Source organism: Taudactylus pleione, unplaced genomic scaffold, assembly GCF_031769625.1.
Source record: "Taudactylus pleione unplaced genomic scaffold, aTauple2 ptg000021l, whole genome shotgun sequence".
NCBI lineage: Eukaryota > Metazoa > Chordata > Amphibia > Anura > Myobatrachidae > Taudactylus > Taudactylus pleione.
Window position 1 is genome coordinate 16,150,001 of NW_028284423.1, and position 17,843 is coordinate 16,167,843.

Sequence of the window (17,843 nt, forward strand, 5' to 3'; positions counted from 1 at the left end):
AAAGTACTTTCTTTCCCAAATGGTTAAAAACGAAGAAGTAGGAGAAGCCTTATTGCAATATCAGTCTGAGTTCAATCCCTAATCCCACCAACAGTTCCAGAACCTCGATTTGATTTCTGTCCTTTCTATAGTAATATATTTAGAATAGTATAATATAACTGAACATGAAACATGTGTACTTTAAAACTCACCCTCATTGATAATTAAATTAGGATAAGCATCACTTAAATAATGATACTTTAACATTATACTCTTCCTGATAGCACAGTTAGAGTGGCAGATTTCATTTATTTGAAAGCGATTTTTAAAGAAAACTATAATTTAGAGAAGGCAAATATAAAGGACCTACCTAGTTTCTCTTAAAAAAGAACTTTCTTTCCCAAATGGTTAAACTGAAGAAGTAGGAGAAGCCTTATTGCAATATCAGTCTGAGTTCAATCCCTAATCCCACCAACTGTTCCAGAACCTCAATTTAATTTCTGTCCTTTCTATAGTAATATATTTAGAATAGTATAATATAACTGAACATGAAACATGTGTACTTTAATACTCACCCTCTTTGATAATTAAATAAGGAATTATTAAGCAATTGTATTGCTTAAATATTGCAGTGTTCTGGAACTGTTGTTGTAATTGGGGGTTAATCTCAGACTAATTTTGCAACTAGGCCATTCGAGTTTATGCATCAAACATTAATTTTGAACATCTGAGCCCTCAAGCCCAAAAATCAAAATGTCCTATTTTATTAGCAATAATATACTGTTGTCAGCTACTTTTTGAAATAATTTATATAGGTTTATTGCTAAGAATTTGTATTTTCTTAGTTCTGTTTGGCCTCCCAAAATTTAAAGTCACAATATGTCCTGATGTCACTATTACTGATGAAATTGGAGCTTTAGATGATCAAAGTTCCTTTTTGAGCATGCTCACAGCTTACACCTATGTGAACTCTGCAATCAAGCCCAGATTAATAACTCCAAAGCATCACCATAAATATACATATTAATTTTTTATCCTATAAGACAACATATATAGTACAAACACCTATACTTTCTGACTGCAATGTGAATGTTTTTAAAATCTTGCACGCAATTGGGGGTATAGCTTAGTGGTAGAGCATTTGACTGCAGATTGAGAGGTCACTGGTTCAAATCCTGGTGCCCCCTTTACCTAGCTTTTAATGTGTAAAGGTACTGAATCAATTTGCAGTTTACAGCTAGTTTGAAACTTAAGTACAGGAAAAGCTAACACAAGTAAGAGCAAGAAAACAAAAAAAGTGAAACTTTAACATTATATACTTCCTGATAGCACAGTTAGAGTGGTAGATTTCATTTTTTTGATAGAGATTTTAACAGAAATCTATAATTTATAGAAGGCAAATATAAAGTACTTACCTAGATTCTCTTAAAATAGTACTTTCTTTCCGAAATGGTTAAAAATGAAGAAGTAGGAGAAGCCTTATTGCAATATCAGTCTGAGTTCAATCCCTAATCCCACCAACAGTTCCAGAACCTCAATTTAATTTCTGTCCTTTCTATAGTAATATATTTAGAATAGTATAATATAACTGAACATGAAACATGTGTACTTTAATACTCACCCTCATTGATAATTAAATAAGGAAAAGCATCACTTAAATAGTGATACTTTAACATTATAAACTTCCTGATAGCACAGTTAGAGTGGCAGATTTTATTTTTTTGATAGAGATTTTTACAGAAATCTATAATTTATAGAAGGCAAATATAAAGGACCTACCTAGTTTCTCTTAAAAAAGTACTTTCTTTCCCAAATGGTTAAACTGAAGAAGTAGGAGAAGCCTTATTGCAATATCAGTCTGAGTTCAATCCCTAATCCCACCATCAGTTCCAGAACCTCAATTTAATTTCTGTCCTTTCTATAGTAATATATTTAGAATAGTATAATATAACTGAACATGAAACATGTGTACTTTAATACTCACCCTCTTTGATAATTAAATAAGGAATTATTAAGCAATTATATTGCAGTGTTCTGGAACTGTTGTTATAATTGAGGGTTAATCTCAGACTAATTTTGCAACTAGGCCATTCGAGTTTATGCATCAAACATTATTTTTGAACACCTGAGCCCACAAGCCCAAAAATCAAAATGTCCTATTTTATTAGCAATAATATACTGTTGTCAGCTTCTTTTTGAAATAATTTATATAGGTTTATTGCTAAGAATATGTATTTTCTTAGTTCTGTTTGGCCTCCCAAAATTTAAAGTCACAATATGTCCTGATGTCACTATTACTGACGAAATTGGAGCTTTAGATGATCAAAGTTCCTTTTTGAGCATGCTCACAGCTTACACCTATGTGAACTCTGCAATCAAGCCCAGATTAATAACTCCAAAGCATCACCATAAATATACATATTAATTTTTTATCCTATAAGACAACATATATAGTACAAACACCTATACTTTCTGACTGCAATGTGAATGTTTTTAAAAGCTTGTACGCAATAGGGGGTATAGCTCAGTGGTAGAGCATTCGACTGCAGATCGAGAGGTCCCTGGTTCAAATCCAGGTGTCCCCTTTACCTAGCTTTTAATGTGTAAAGGTACTGAATCAACTTGCAGTTTACAGCTAGTTTGAAACTCAAGTACAGGAAAAGCTAACACAAGTAAGAGCAAGAAAACAAAAAAAGTGAAACTTTAACATTATATACTTCCTGATAGCACAGTTAGAGTGGTAGATTTCATTTTTTTGATAGAGATTTTAACAGAAATCTATAATTTATAGAAGGCAAATATAAAGTACCTACCTAGATTCTCTTAAAATAGTACTCTCTTTCCGAAATGGTTAAAAATGAAGAAGTAGGAGAAGCCTTATTGCAATATCAGTCTGAGTTCAATCCCTAATCCCACCAACAGTTCCAGAACCTCAATTTAATTTCTGTCCTTTCTAGAGTAATATATTTAGAATAGTATAATATAACTGAACATGAAACATGTGTACTTTAATACTCACCCTCATTGATAATTAAATAAGGAAAGCATCACTTAAATAGTGATACTTTAACATTATAAACTTCCTGATAGCACAGTTAGAGTGGCAGATTTTATTTTTTTTATAGAGATTTTTACAGAAATCTATAATTTATAGAAGGCAAATATAAAGGACCTACCTAGTTTCTCTTAAAAAAGTACTTTCTTTCCCAAATGGTTAAACTGAAGAAGTAGGAGAAGCCTTATTGCAATATCAGTCTGAGTTCAATCCCTAATCCCACCAACTGTTCCAGAACCTCAATTTAATTTCTGTCCTTTCTATAGTAATATATTTAGAATAGTATAATATAACTGAACATGAAACATGTGTACTTTAATACTCACCCTCTTTGATAATTAAATAAGGAATTATTAAGCAATTACATTGCAGTATTCTGGAACTGTTGTTGTAATTGGGGGTTGATCTCAGACTGGTTTTGCAACTAGGCCATTCGAGTTTATGCATCAAACATTATTTTTGAACATCTGAGCCCACAAGCCCAAAAATCAAAATGTCCTATTTTATTAGCAATAATATACTGTTGTCAGCTACTTTTTGAAATAATTTATATAGGTTTGTTGCTAAGAATTTGTATTTTCTTAGTTCTGTTTGGCCTCTCAAGATATAAAGTCACAATATGTCCTGATGTCACTATAACTGACCAAATTGGAGCTTTAGATGATCAAAGTTCCTTTTTGAGTATGCTCACAGCTTACACCTATGTGAACTCTGCAATCAAGCCCAGATTAATTTCTCCAAAGCATCACCATAAATATACATATTAATCTTTATCCTATAAGACAACATATATAGTACAAACACCTATACTTTCTGACTGCAATGTGAATGTTTTTAAAAGCTTGTACGCAATTGGGGGTATAGCTCAGTGGTAGAGCATTCGACTGCAGATCGAGAGGTCCCTGGTTCAAATCCAGTTGCCCCCTTTACCTAGCTTTTAATGTGTAAAGGTACTGAATCAATTTGCAGTTTACAGCTAGTTTGAAACTCAAGAACAGGAAAAGCTAACACAAGTAAGAGCAAGAAATAAAAAAAAAGTCAAACTTTAACATTATATACTTCCTGATAGCACAGTTAGAGTGGTAGATTTCATTTTTTTGACAGAGATTTTAACAGAAATCTATAATTTATTGAAGGCAAATATAAAGTACCTACCTAGTTTCTCTTAAAATAGTACTCTCTTTCCGAAATGGTTAAAAATGAAGAAGTAGGAGAAGCCTTATTGCAATATCAGTCTGAGTTCAATCCCTAATCCCACCAACAGTTCCAGAACCTCAATTTAATTTCTGTCCTTTCTAGAGTAATATATTTAGAATAGTATAATATAACTGAACATGAAACATGTGTACTTTAATACTCACCCTCATTGATAATTAAATAAGGAAAGCATCACTTAAATAGTGATACTTTAACATTATAAACTTCCTGATAGCACAGTTAGAGTGGCAGATTTTATTTTTTTTATAGAGATTTTTACAGAAATCTATAATTTATAGAAGGCAAATATAAAGGACCTACCTAGTTTCTCTTAAAAAAGTACTTTCTTTCCCAAATGGTTAAACTGAAGAAGTAGGAGAAGCCTTATTGCAATATCAGTCTGAGTTCAATCCCTAATCCCACCAACTGTTCCAGAACCTCAATTTAATTTCTGTCCTTTCTATAGTAATATATTTAGAATAGTATAATATAACTGAACATGAAACATGTGTACTTTAATACTCACCCTCTTTGATAATTAAATAAGGAATTATTAAGCAATTACATTGCAGTATTCTGGAACTGTTGTTGTAATTGGGGGTTGATCTCAGACTGATTTTGCAACTAGGCCATTCGAGTTTATGCATCAAACATTATTTTTGAACATCTGAGCCCACAAGCCCAAAAATCAAAATGTCCTATTTTATTAACAATAATATACTGTTGTCAGCTACTTTTTGAAATAATTTATATAGGTTTGTTGCTAAGAATTTGTATTTTCTTAGTTCTGTTTGGCCTCTCAAGATATAAAGTCACAATATGTCCTGATGTCACTATAACTGACCAAATTGGAGCTTTAGATGATCAAAGTTCCTTTTTGAGTATGCTCACAGCTTACACCTATGTGAACTCTGCAATCAAGCCCAGATTAATTTCTCCAAAGCATCACCATAAATATACATATTAATCTTTATCTTATAAGACATCATATATAGTACAAACACCTATACTTTCTGACTGCAATGTGAATGTTTTTAAAAGCTTGTACACAATTGGGGGTATAGCTCAGTGGTAGAGCATTCGACTGCAGATCAAGAGGTCCCTGGTTCAAATCCAGGTGCCCCCTTTATCTAGCTTTTAATGTGTAAAGGTACTGAATCAATTTGCAGTTTACAGCTAGTTTGAAACTCAAGTACAGGAAAAGCTAACACAAGTAAGAGCAAGAAAACAAAAAAAGTGAATCTTTAACATTATATACTTCCTGATAGCACAGTTAGAGTGGTAGATTTCATTTTTTTGATAGAGATTTTAACAGAAATCTATAATTTATAGAAGACAAATATAAAGTACCTACCTAGATTCTCTTAAAATAGTACTTTCTTTCCGAAATGGTTAAAAATGAAGAAGTAGGAGAAGCCTTATTGCAATATCAGTCTGAGTTCAATCCCTAATCCCACCAACAGTTCCAGAACCTCAATTTAATTTCTGTACTTTCTATAGTAATATATTTAGAATAGTATAATATAACTGAACATGAAACATGTGTACTTTAATACTCACCCTCATTGACAATTAAATAAGGAAAAGCATCACTTAAATAGTGATACTTTATCATTATAAACTTCCTGATAGCACAGTTAGAGTGGCAGATTTCATTTTTTTGATAGAGATTTTTACAGAAATCTATAATTTATAGAAGGCAAATATAAAGGACCTACCTAGTTTCTCTTAAAAAAGTACTTTCTTTCCCAAATGGTTAAACTGAAGAAGTAGGAGAAGCCTTATTGCAATATCAGTCTGAGTTCAATCCCTAATCTCACCAACTGTTCCAGAACCTCAATTTAATTTCTGTCCTTTCTATAGTAATATATTTAGAATAGTATAATATAACTGAACATGAAACATGTGTACTTTAATACTCACCCTCTTTGATTATTAAATAGGGAATTATTAAGCAATTACATTGCAGTATTCTGGAACTGTTGTTGTAATTGGGGCTTGATCTCAGACTGATTTTGCAACTAGGCCATTCGAGTTTATGCATCAAACATTATTTTTGAACATCTGAGCCCACAAGCCCAAAAATCAAAATGTCCTATTTTATTAGCAATAATATTCTGTTGTCAGCTACTTTTTGAAATAATTTATATAGGTTTGTTGCTAAGAATTTGTATTTTCTTAGTTCTGTTTGGCCTCTCAAGATATAAAGTCACAATATGTCCTGATGTCACTATAACTGACCAAATTGGAGCTTTAGATGATCAAAGTTCCTTTTTGAGTATGCTCACAGCTTACACCTATGTGAACTCTGCAATCAAGCCCAGATTAAATTCTCCAAAGCGTCACCATAAATATGCATATTAATCTTTTATCCTATAAGACAACATATATAGTACAAACACCTATACTTTCTGACTGCAATGTGAATGTTTTTAAAATCTTGTATGCAGTTGGGGGTATAGCTCAGTGGTAGAGCATTCGACTGCAGATCGAGAGGTCCCTGGTTCAAATCCAGGTGCACCCTTTACCTAGCTTTTAATGTGTAAAGGTACTGAATCAATTTGCAGTTTACAGCTAGTTTGAAACTCAAGTACAGGAAAAGCTAACACAAGTATGAGCAAGAAAACAAAAAAAGTGAATCTTTAACATTATATACTTCTTGATAGCACAGTTAGAGTGGTAGATTTAAATTTTTTGATAGAGATTTTAACAGAAATCTATAATTTATAGAAGGCAAATATAAAGGACCTACCTAGATTCTCTTAAAATAGTACTTTCTTTCAGAAATGGTTAAAAATGAAGAAGTAGGAGAAGCCTTATTGCAATATCAGTCTGAGTTCAATCCCTAATCCCACCAACAGTTCCAGAACCTTGATTTAATTTCTGTCCTTTCTATAGTAATATATTTAAAATAGTATAATATAACTGAACATGAAACATGTGTACTTTAATACTCTCCCTCATTGATAATTAAATAAGGAAAAGCATCACTTAATTAGTGATACTTTAACATTATAAACTTCCTGATAGCACAGTTAGAGTGGCAGATTTTATTTTTTTTATAGAGATTTTTACAGAAATCTATAATTTATAGAAGGCAAATATAAAGGACCTACCTAGTTTCTCTTAAAAAAGTACTTTCTTTCCCAAATGGTTAAACTGAAGAAGTAGGAGAAGCCTTATTGCAATATCAGTCTGAGTTCAATCCCTAATCCCACCAACTGTTCCAGAACCTCAATTTAATTTCTGTCCTTTCTATAGTAATATATTTAGAATAGTATAATATAACTGAACATGAAACATGTGTACTTTAATACTCACCCTCTTTGATAATTAAATAAGGAATTATTAAGCAATTACATTGCAGTATTCTGGAACTGTTGTTGTAATTGGGGGTTGATCTCAGACTGGTTTTGCAACTAGGCCATTCGAGTTTATGCATCAAACATTATTTTTGAACATCTGAGCCCACAAGCCCAAAAATCAAAATGTCCTATTTTATTAGCAATAATATACTGTTGTCAGCTACTTTTTGAAATAATTTATATAGGTTTGTTGCTAAGAATTTGTATTTTCTTAGTTCTGTTTGGCCTCTCAAGATATAAAGTCACAATATGTCCTGATGTCACTATAACTGACCAAATTGGAGCTTTAGATGATCAAAGTTCCTTTTTGAGTATGCTCACAGCTTACACCTATGTGAACTCTGCAATCAAGCCCAGATTAATTTCTCCAAAGCATCACCATAAATATACATATTAATCTTTATCCTATAAGACAACATATATAGTACAAACACCTATACTTTCTGACTGCAATGTGAATGTTTTTAAAAGCTTGTACGCAATTGGGGGTATAGCTCAGTGGTAGAGCATTCGACTGCAGATCGAGAGGTCCCTGGTTCAAATCCAGTTGCCCCCTTTACATAGCTTTTAATGTGTAAAGGTACTGAATCAATTTGCAGTTTACAGCTAGTTTGAAACTCAAGAACAGGAAAAGCTAACACAAGTAAGAGCAAGAAATAAAAAAAAAGTCAAACTTTAACATTATATACTTCCTGATAGCACAGTTAGAGTGGTAGATTTCATTTTTTTGACAGAGATTTTAACAGAAATCTATAATTTATTGAAGGCAAATATAAAGTACCTACCTAGTTTCTCTTAAAATAGTACTCTCTTTCCGAAATGGTTAAAAATGAAGAAGTAGGAGAAGCCTTATTGCAATATCAGTCTGAGTTCAATCCCTAATCCCACCAACAGTTCCAGAACCTCAATTTAATTTCTGTCCTTTCTAGAGTAATATATTTAGAATAGTATAATATAACTGAACATGAAACATGTGTACTTTAATACTCACCCTCATTGATAATTAAATAAGGAAAGCATCACTTAAATAGTGATACTTTAACATTATAAACTTCCTGATAGCACAGTTAGAGTGGCAGATTTTATTTTTTTTATAGAGATTTTTACAGAAATCTATAATTTATAGAAGGCAAATATAAAGGACCTACCTAGTTTCTCTTAAAAAAGTACTTTCTTTCCCAAATGGTTAAACTGAAGAAGTAGGAGAAGCCTTATTGCAATATCAGTCTGAGTTCAATCCCTAATCCCACCAACTGTTCCAGAACCTCAATTTAATTTCTGTCCTTTCTATAGTAATATATTTAGAATAGTATAATATAACTGAACATGAAACATGTGTACTTTAATACTCACCCTCTTTGATAATTAAATAAGGAATTATTAAGCAATTACATTGCAGTATTCTGGAACTGTTGTTGTAATTGGGGGTTGATCTCAGACTGGTTTTGCAACTAGGCCATTCGAGTTTATGCATCAAACATTATTTTTGAACATCTGAGCCCACAAGCCCAAAAATCAAAATGTCCTATTTTATTAGCAATAATATACTGTTGTCAGCTACTTTTTGAAATAATTTATATAGGTTTGTTGCTAAGAATTTGTATTTTCTTAGTTCTGTTTGGCCTCTCAAGATATAAAGTCACAATATGTCCTGATGTCACTATTACTGATGAAATTGGAGCTTTAGATGATCAAAGTTCCTTTTTGAGCATGCTCACAGCTTACACCTATGTGAACTCTGCAATCAAGCCCAGATTAATAACTCCAAAGCATCACCATAAATATACATATTAATTTTTTATCCTATAAGACAACATATATAGTACAAACACCTATACTTTCTGACTGCAATGTGAATGTTTTTAAAAGCTTGTACACAATTGGGGGTATAGCTCAGTGGTAGAGCATTCGACTGCAGATCGAGAGGTCCCTGGTTCAAATCCAGTTGCCCCCTTTACCTAGCTTTTAATGTGTAAAGGTACTGAATCAATTTGCAGTTTACAGCTAGTTTGAAACTCAAGAACAGGAAAAGCTAACACAAGTAAGAGCAAGAAATAAAAAAAAGTCAAACTTTAACATTATATACTTCCTGATAGCACAGTTAGAGTGGTAGATTTCATTTTTTTGACAGAGATTTTAACAGAAATCTATAATTTATTGAAGGCAAATATAAAGTACCTACCTAGTTTCTCTTAAAATAGTACTCTCTTTCCGAAATGGTTAAAAATGAAGAAGTAGGAGAAGCCTTATTGCAATATCAGTCTGAGTTCAATCCCTAATCCCACCAACAGTTCCAGAACCTCAATTTAATTTCTGTCCTTTCTAGAGTAATATATTTAGAATAGTATAATATAACTGAACATGAAACATGTGTACTTTAATACTCACCCTCATTGATAATTAAATAAGGAAAGCATCACTTAAATAGTGATACTTTAACATTATAAACTTCCTGATAGCACAGTTAGAGTGGCAGATTTTATTTTTTTTATAGAGATTTTTACAGAAATCTATAATTTATAGAAGGCAAATATAAAGGACCTACCTAGTTTCTCTTAAAAAAGTACTTTCTTTCCCAAATGGTTAAACTGAAGAAGTAGGAGAAGCCTTATTGCAATATCAGTCTGAGTTCAATCCCTAATCCCACCAACTGTTCCAGAACCTCAATTTAATTTCTGTCCTTTCTATAGTAATATATTTAGAATAGTATAATATAACTGAACATGAAACATGTGTACTTTAATACTCACCCTCTTTGATAATTAAATAAGGAATTATTAAGCAATTACATTGCAGTATTCTGGAACTGTTGTTGTAATTGGGGGTTGATCTCAGACTGGTTTTGCAACTAGGCCATTCGAGTTTATGCATCAAACATTATTTTTGAACATCTGAGCCCACAAGCCCAAAAATCAAAATGTCCTATTTTATTAGCAATAATATACTGTTGTCAGCTACTTTTTGAAATAATTTATATAGGTTTGTTGCTAAGAATTTGTATTTTCTTAGTTCTGTTTGGCCTCTCAAGATATAAAGTCACAATATGTCCTGATGTCACTATAACTGACCAAATTGGAGCTTTAGATGATCAAAGTTCCTTTTTGAGTATGCTCACAGCTTACACCTATGTGAACTCTGCAATCAAGCCCAGATTAATTTCTCCAAAGCATCACCATAAATATACATATTAATCTTTATCCTATAAGACAACATATATAGTACAAACACCTATACTTTCTGACTGCAATGTGAATGTTTTTAAAAGCTTGTACGCAATTGGGGGTATAGCTCAGTGGTAGAGCATTCGACTGCAGATCGAGAGGTCCCTGGTTCAAATCCAGTTGCCCCCTTTACATAGCTTTTAATGTGTAAAGGTACTGAATCAATTTGCAGTTTACAGCTAGTTTGAAACTCAAGAACAGGAAAAGCTAACACAAGTAAGAGCAAGAAATAAAAAAAAAGTCAAACTTTAACATTATATACTTCCTGATAGCACAGTTAGAGTGGTAGATTTCATTTTTTTGACAGAGATTTTAACAGAAATCTATAATTTATTGAAGGCAAATATAAAGTACCTACCTAGTTTCTCTTAAAATAGTACTCTCTTTCCGAAATGGTTAAAAATGAAGAAGTAGGAGAAGCCTTATTGCAATATCAGTCTGAGTTCAATCCCTAATCCCACCAACAGTTCCAGAACCTCAATTTAATTTCTGTCCTTTCTAGAGTAATATATTTAGAATAGTATAATATAACTGAACATGAAACATGTGTACTTTAATACTCACCCTCATTGATAATTAAATAAGGAAAGCATCACTTAAATAGTGATACTTTAACATTATAAACTTCCTGATAGCACAGTTAGAGTGGCAGATTTTATTTTTTTTATAGAGATTTTTACAGAAATCTATAATTTATAGAAGGCAAATATAAAGGACCTACCTAGTTTCTCTTAAAAAAGTACTTTCTTTCCCAAATGGTTAAACTGAAGAAGTAGGAGAAGCCTTATTGCAATATCAGTCTGAGTTCAATCCCTAATCCCACCAACTGTTCCAGAACCTCAATTTAATTTCTGTCCTTTCTATAGTAATATATTTAGAATAGTATAATATAACTGAACATGAAACATGTGTACTTTAATACTCACCCTCTTTGATAATTAAATAAGGAATTATTAAGCAATTACATTGCAGTATTCTGGAACTGTTGTTGTAATTGGGGGTTGATCTCAGACTGGTTTTGCAACTAGGCCATTCGAGTTTATGCATCAAACATTATTTTTGAACATCTGAGCCCACAAGCCCAAAAATCAAAATGTCCTATTTTATTAGCAATAATATACTGTTGTCAGCTACTTTTTGAAATAATTTATATAGGTTTGTTGCTAAGAATTTGTATTTTCTTAGTTCTGTTTGGCCTCTCAAGATATAAAGTCACAATATGTCCTGATGTCACTATTACTGATGAAATTGGAGCTTTAGATGATCAAAGTTCCTTTTTGAGCATGCTCACAGCTTACACCTATGTGAACTCTGCAATCAAGCCCAGATTAATAACTCCAAAGCATCACCATAAATATACATATTAATTTTTTATCCTATAAGACAACATATATAGTACAAACACCTATACTTTCTGACTGCAATGTGAATGTTTTTAAAAGCTTGTACGCAATTGGGGGTATAGCTCAGTGGTAGAGCATTCGACTGCAGATCGAGAGGTCCCTGGTTCAAATCCAGTTGCCCCCTTTACCTAGCTTTTAATGTGTAAAGGTACTGAATCAATTTGCAGTTTACAGCTAGTTTGAAACTCAAGAACAGGAAAAGCTAACACAAGTAAGAGCAAGAAATAAAAAAAAGTCAAACTTTAACATTATATACTTCCTGATAGCACAGTTAGAGTGGTAGATTTCATTTTTTTGACAGAGATTTTAACAGAAATCTATAATTTATTGAAGGCAAATATAAAGTACCTACCTAGTTTCTCTTAAAATAGTACTCTCTTTCCGAAATGGTTAAAAATGAAGAAGTAGGAGAAGCCTTATTGCAATATCAGTCTGAGTTCAATCCCTAATCCCACCAACAGTTCCAGAACCTCAATTTAATTTCTGTCCTTTCTAGAGTAATATATTTAGAATAGTATAATATAACTGAACATGAAACATGTGTACTTTAATACTCACCCTCATTGATAATTAAATAAGGAAAGCATCACTTAAATAGTGATACTTTAACATTATAAACTTCCTGATAGCACAGTTAGAGTGGCAGATTTTATTTTTTTTATAGAGATTTTTACAGAAATCTATAATTTATAGAAGGCAAATATAAAGGACCTACCTAGTTTCTCTTAAAAAAGTACTTTCTTTCCCAAATGGTTAAACTGAAGAAGTAGGAGAAGCCTTATTGCAATATCAGTCTGAGTTCAATCCCTAATCCCACCAACTGTTCCAGAACCTCAATTTAATTTCTGTCCTTTCTATAGTAATATATTTAGAATAGTATAATATAACTGAACATGAAACATGTGTACTTTAATACTCACCCTCTTTGATAATTAAATAAGGAATTATTAAGCAATTACATTGCAGTATTCTGGAACTGTTGTTGTAATTGGGGGTTGATCTCAGACTGATTTTGCAACTAGGCCATTCGAGTTTATGCATCAAACATTATTTTTGAACATCTGAGCCCACAAGCCCAAAAATCAAAATGTCCTATTTTATTAACAATAATATACTGTTGTCAGCTACTTTTTGAAATAATTTATATAGGTTTGTTGCTAAGAATTTGTATTTTCTTAGTTCTGTTTGGCCTCTCAAGATATAAAGTCACAATATGTCCTGATGTCACTATAACTGACCAAATTGGAGCTTTAGATGATCAAAGTTCCTTTTTGAGTATGCTCACAGCTTACACCTATGTGAACTCTGCAATCAAGCCCAGATTAATTTCTCCAAAGCATCACCATAAATATACATATTAATCTTTATCTTATAAGACATCATATATAGTACAAACACCTATACTTTCTGACTGCAATGTGAATGTTTTTAAAAGCTTGTACACAATTGGGGGTATAGCTCAGTGGTAGAGCATTCGACTGCAGATCGAGAGGTCCCTGGTTCAAATCCAGGTGCCCCCTTTATCTAGCTTTTAATGTGTAAAGGTACTGAATCAATTTGCAGTTTACAGCTAGTTTGAAACTCAAGTACAGGAAAAGCTAACACAAGTAAGAGCAAGAAAACAAAAAAAGTGAATCTTTAACATTATATACTTCCTGATAGCACAGTTAGAGTGGTAGATTTCATTTTTTTGATAGAGATTTTAACAGAAATCTATAATTTATAGAAGACAAATATAAAGTACCTACCTAGATTCTCTTAAAATAGTACTTTCTTTCCGAAATGGTTAAAAATGAAGAAGTAGGAGAAGCCTTATTGCAATATCAGTCTGAGTTCAATCCCTAATCCCACCAACAGTTCCAGAACCTCAATTTAATTTCTGTACTTTCTATAGTAATATATTTAGAATAGTATAATATAACTGAACATGAAACATGTGTACTTTAATACTCACCCTCATTGACAATTAAATAAGGAAAAGCATCACTTAAATAGTGATACTTTATCATTATAAACTTCCTGATAGCACAGTTAGAGTGGCAGATTTCATTTTTTTGATAGAGATTTTTACAGAAATCTATAATTTATAGAAGGCAAATATAAAGGACCTACCTAGTTTCTCTTAAAAAAGTACTTTCTTTCCCAAATGGTTAAACTGAAGAAGTAGGAGAAGCCTTATTGCAATATCAGTCTGAGTTCAATCCCTAATCTCACCAACTGTTCCAGAACCTCAATTTAATTTCTGTCCTTTCTATAGTAATATATTTAGAATAGTATAATATAACTGAACATGAAACATGTGTACTTTAATACTCACCCTCTTTGATTATTAAATAGGGAATTATTAAGCAATTACATTGCAGTATTCTGGAACTGTTGTTGTAATTGGGGCTTGATCTCAGACTGATTTTGCAACTAGGCCATTCGAGTTTATGCATCAAACATTATTTTTGAACATCTGAGCCCACAAGCCCAAAAATCAAAATGTCCTATTTTATTAGCAATAATATTCTGTTGTCAGCTACTTTTTGAAATAATTTATATAGGTTTGTTGCTAAGAATTTGTATTTTCTTAGTTCTGTTTGGCCTCTCAAGATATAAAGTCACAATATGTCCTGATGTCACTATAACTGACCAAATTGGAGCTTTAGATGATCAAAGTTCCTTTTTGAGTATGCTCACAGCTTACACCTATGTGAACTCTGCAATCAAGCCCAGATTAATTTCTCCAAAGCATCACCATAAATATGCATATTAATCTTTTATCCTATAAGACAACATATATAGTACAAACACCTATACTTTCTGACTGCAATGTGAATGTTTTTAAAATCTTGTATGCAGTTGGGGGTATAGCTCAGTGGTAGAGCATTCGACTGCAGATCGAGAGGTCCCTGGTTCAAATCCAGGTGCACCCTTTACCTAGCTTTTAATGTGTAAAGGTACTGAATCAATTTGCAGTTTACAGCTAGTTTGAAACTCAAGTACAGGAAAAGCTAACACAAGTATGAGCAAGAAAACAAAAAAAGTGAATCTTTAACATTATATACTTCTTGATAGCACAGTTAGAGTGGTAGATTTAAATTTTTTGATAGAGATTTTAACAGAAATCTATAATTTATAGAAGGCAAATATAAAGGACCTACCTAGATTCTCTTAAAATAGTACTTTCTTTCAGAAATGGTTAAAAATGAAGAAGTAGGAGAAGCCTTATTGCAATATCAGTCTGAGTTCAATCCCTAATCCCACCAACAGTTCCAGAACCTTGATTTAATTTCTGTCCTTTCTATAGTAATATATTTAGAATAGTATAATATAACTGAACATGAAACATGTGTACTTTAATACTCTCCCTCATTGATAATTAAATAAGGAAAAGCATCACTTAATTAGTGATACTTTAACATTATAAACTTCCTGATAGCACAGTTAGAGTGGCAGATTTTATTTTTTTTATAGAGATTTTTACAGAAATCTATAATTTATAGAAGGCAAATATAAAGGACCTACCTAGTTTCTCTTAAAAAAGTACTTTCTTTCCCAAATGGTTAAACTGAAGAAGTAGGAGAAGCCTTATTGCAATATCAGTCTGAGTTCAATCCCTAATCCCACCAACTGTTCCAGAACCTCAATTTAATTTCTGTCCTTTCTATAGTAATATATTTAGAATAGTATAATATAACTGAACATGAAACATGTGTACTTTAATACTCTCCCTCTTTGATAATTAAATAAGGAATTATTAAGCAATTACATTGCAGTATTCTGGAACTGTTGTTGTAATTGGGGGTTGATCTCAGACTGGTTTTGCAACTAGGCCATTCGAGTTTATGCATCAAACATTATTTTTGAACATCTGAGCCCACAAGCCCAAAAATCAAAATGTCCTATTTTATTAGCAATAATATACTGTTGTCAGCTACTTTTTGAAATAATTTATATAGGTTTGTTGCTAAGAATTTGTATTTTCTTAGTTCTGTTTGGCCTCTCAAGATATAAAGTCACAATATGTCCTGATGTCACTATAACTGACCAAATTGGAGCTTTAGATGATCAAAGTTCCTTTTTGAGTATGCTCACAGCTTACACCTATGTGAACTCTGCAATCAAGCCCAGATTAATTTCTCCAAAGCATCACCATAAATATACATATTAATCTTTATCCTATAAGACAACATATATAGTACAAACACCTATACTTTCTGACTGCAATGTGAATGTTTTTAAAAGCTTGTACGCAATTGGGGGTATAGCTCAGTGGTAGAGCATTCGACTGCAGATCGAGAGGTCCCTGGTTCAAATCCAGTTGCCCCCTTTACATAGCTTTTAATGTGTAAAGGTACTGAATCAATTTGCAGTTTACAGCTAGTTTGAAACTCAAGAACAGGAAAAGCTAACACAAGTAAGAGCAAGAAATAAAAAAAAAGTCAAACTTTAACATTATATACTTCCTGATAGCACAGTTAGAGTGGTAGATTTCATTTTTTTGACAGAGATTTTAACAGAAATCTATAATTTATTGAAGGCAAATATAAAGTACCTACCTAGTTTCTCTTAAAATAGTACTCTCTTTCCGAAATGGTTAAAAATGAAGAAGTAGGAGAAGCCTTATTGCAATATCAGTCTGAGTTCAATCCCTAATCCCACCAACAGTTCCAGAACCTCAATTTAATTTCTGTCCTTTCTAGAGTAATATATTTAGAATAGTATAATATAACTGAACATGAAACATGTGTACTTTAATACTCACCCTCATTGATAATTAAATAAGGAAAGCATCACTTAAATAGTGATACTTTAACATTATAAACTTCCTGATAGCACAGTTAGAGTGGCAGATTTTATTTTTTTTATAGAGATTTTTACAGAAATCTATAATTTATAGAAGGCAAATATAAAGGACCTACCTAGTTTCTCTTAAAAAAGTACTTTCTTTCCCAAATGGTTAAACTGAAGAAGTAGGAGAAGCCTTATTGCAATATCAGTCTGAGTTCAATCCCTAATCCCACCAACTGTTCCAGAACCTCAATTTAATTTCTGTCCTTTCTATAGTAATATATTTAGAATAGTATAATATAACTGAACATGAAACATGTGTACTTTAATACTCACCCTCTTTGATAATTAAATAAGGAATTATTAAGCAATTACATTGCAGTATTCTGGAACTGTTGTTGTAATTGGGGGTTGATCTCAGACTGGTTTTGCAACTAGGCCATTCGAGTTTATGCATCAAACATTATTTTTGAACATCTGAGCCCACAAGCCCAAAAATCAAAATGTCCTATTTTATTAGCAATAATATACTGTTGTCAGCTACTTTTTGAAATAATTTATATAGGTTTGTTGCTAAGAATTTGTATTTTCTTAGTTCTGTTTGGCCTCTCAAGATATAAAGTCACAATATGTCCTGATGTCACTATAACTGACCAAATTGGAGCTTTAGATGATCAAAGTTCCTTTTTGAGTATGCTCACAGCTTACACCTATGTGAACTCTGCAATCAAGCCCAGATTAATTTCTCCAAAGCATCACCATAAATATACATATTAATCTTTATCCTATAAGACAACATATATAGTACAAACACCTATACTTTCTGACTGCAATGTGAATGTTTTTA

At 32.1% G+C, this 17,843-nt stretch overlaps 12 non-coding genes across 12 annotated transcripts; all 12 read left to right on the plus strand.

Moving 5' to 3' along the window:
- The first annotated feature begins 1,094 nt into the window (after nt 1–1,094).
- Nucleotides 1,095–1,166, plus strand: TRNAC-GCA (transfer RNA cysteine (anticodon GCA)). Its single transcript has one exon. It is a non-coding gene; the product is annotated as a tRNA-Cys (tRNA).
- A 1,326-nt stretch (nt 1,167–2,492) lies between these two features.
- TRNAC-GCA (transfer RNA cysteine (anticodon GCA)) lies at nt 2,493–2,564 on the plus strand. Its single transcript has one exon. It is a non-coding gene; the product is annotated as a tRNA-Cys (tRNA).
- A 1,324-nt stretch (nt 2,565–3,888) lies between these two features.
- TRNAC-GCA (transfer RNA cysteine (anticodon GCA)) lies at nt 3,889–3,960 on the plus strand. Its single transcript has one exon. It is a non-coding gene; the product is annotated as a tRNA-Cys (tRNA).
- Nucleotides 3,961–5,285: 1,325 nt separating this feature from the next.
- TRNAC-GCA (transfer RNA cysteine (anticodon GCA)) lies at nt 5,286–5,357 on the plus strand. The gene has a single exon. It is a non-coding gene; the product is annotated as a tRNA-Cys (tRNA).
- Nucleotides 5,358–6,683: 1,326 nt separating this feature from the next.
- Nucleotides 6,684–6,755, plus strand: TRNAC-GCA (transfer RNA cysteine (anticodon GCA)). Its single transcript has one exon. It is a non-coding gene; the product is annotated as a tRNA-Cys (tRNA).
- A 1,325-nt stretch (nt 6,756–8,080) lies between these two features.
- Nucleotides 8,081–8,152, plus strand: TRNAC-GCA (transfer RNA cysteine (anticodon GCA)). The gene has a single exon. It is a non-coding gene; the product is annotated as a tRNA-Cys (tRNA).
- Nucleotides 8,153–9,478: 1,326 nt separating this feature from the next.
- Nucleotides 9,479–9,550, plus strand: TRNAC-GCA (transfer RNA cysteine (anticodon GCA)). The gene has a single exon. It is a non-coding gene; the product is annotated as a tRNA-Cys (tRNA).
- Nucleotides 9,551–10,874: 1,324 nt separating this feature from the next.
- On the plus strand, nt 10,875–10,946 carry TRNAC-GCA (transfer RNA cysteine (anticodon GCA)). The gene has a single exon. It is a non-coding gene; the product is annotated as a tRNA-Cys (tRNA).
- Nucleotides 10,947–12,272: 1,326 nt separating this feature from the next.
- TRNAC-GCA (transfer RNA cysteine (anticodon GCA)) lies at nt 12,273–12,344 on the plus strand. Its single transcript has one exon. It is a non-coding gene; the product is annotated as a tRNA-Cys (tRNA).
- Nucleotides 12,345–13,668: 1,324 nt separating this feature from the next.
- TRNAC-GCA (transfer RNA cysteine (anticodon GCA)) lies at nt 13,669–13,740 on the plus strand. The gene has a single exon. It is a non-coding gene; the product is annotated as a tRNA-Cys (tRNA).
- Nucleotides 13,741–15,066: 1,326 nt separating this feature from the next.
- Nucleotides 15,067–15,138, plus strand: TRNAC-GCA (transfer RNA cysteine (anticodon GCA)). The gene has a single exon. It is a non-coding gene; the product is annotated as a tRNA-Cys (tRNA).
- Nucleotides 15,139–16,463: 1,325 nt separating this feature from the next.
- TRNAC-GCA (transfer RNA cysteine (anticodon GCA)) lies at nt 16,464–16,535 on the plus strand. The gene has a single exon. It is a non-coding gene; the product is annotated as a tRNA-Cys (tRNA).
- Nucleotides 16,536–17,843: the final 1,308 nt, after the last annotated feature.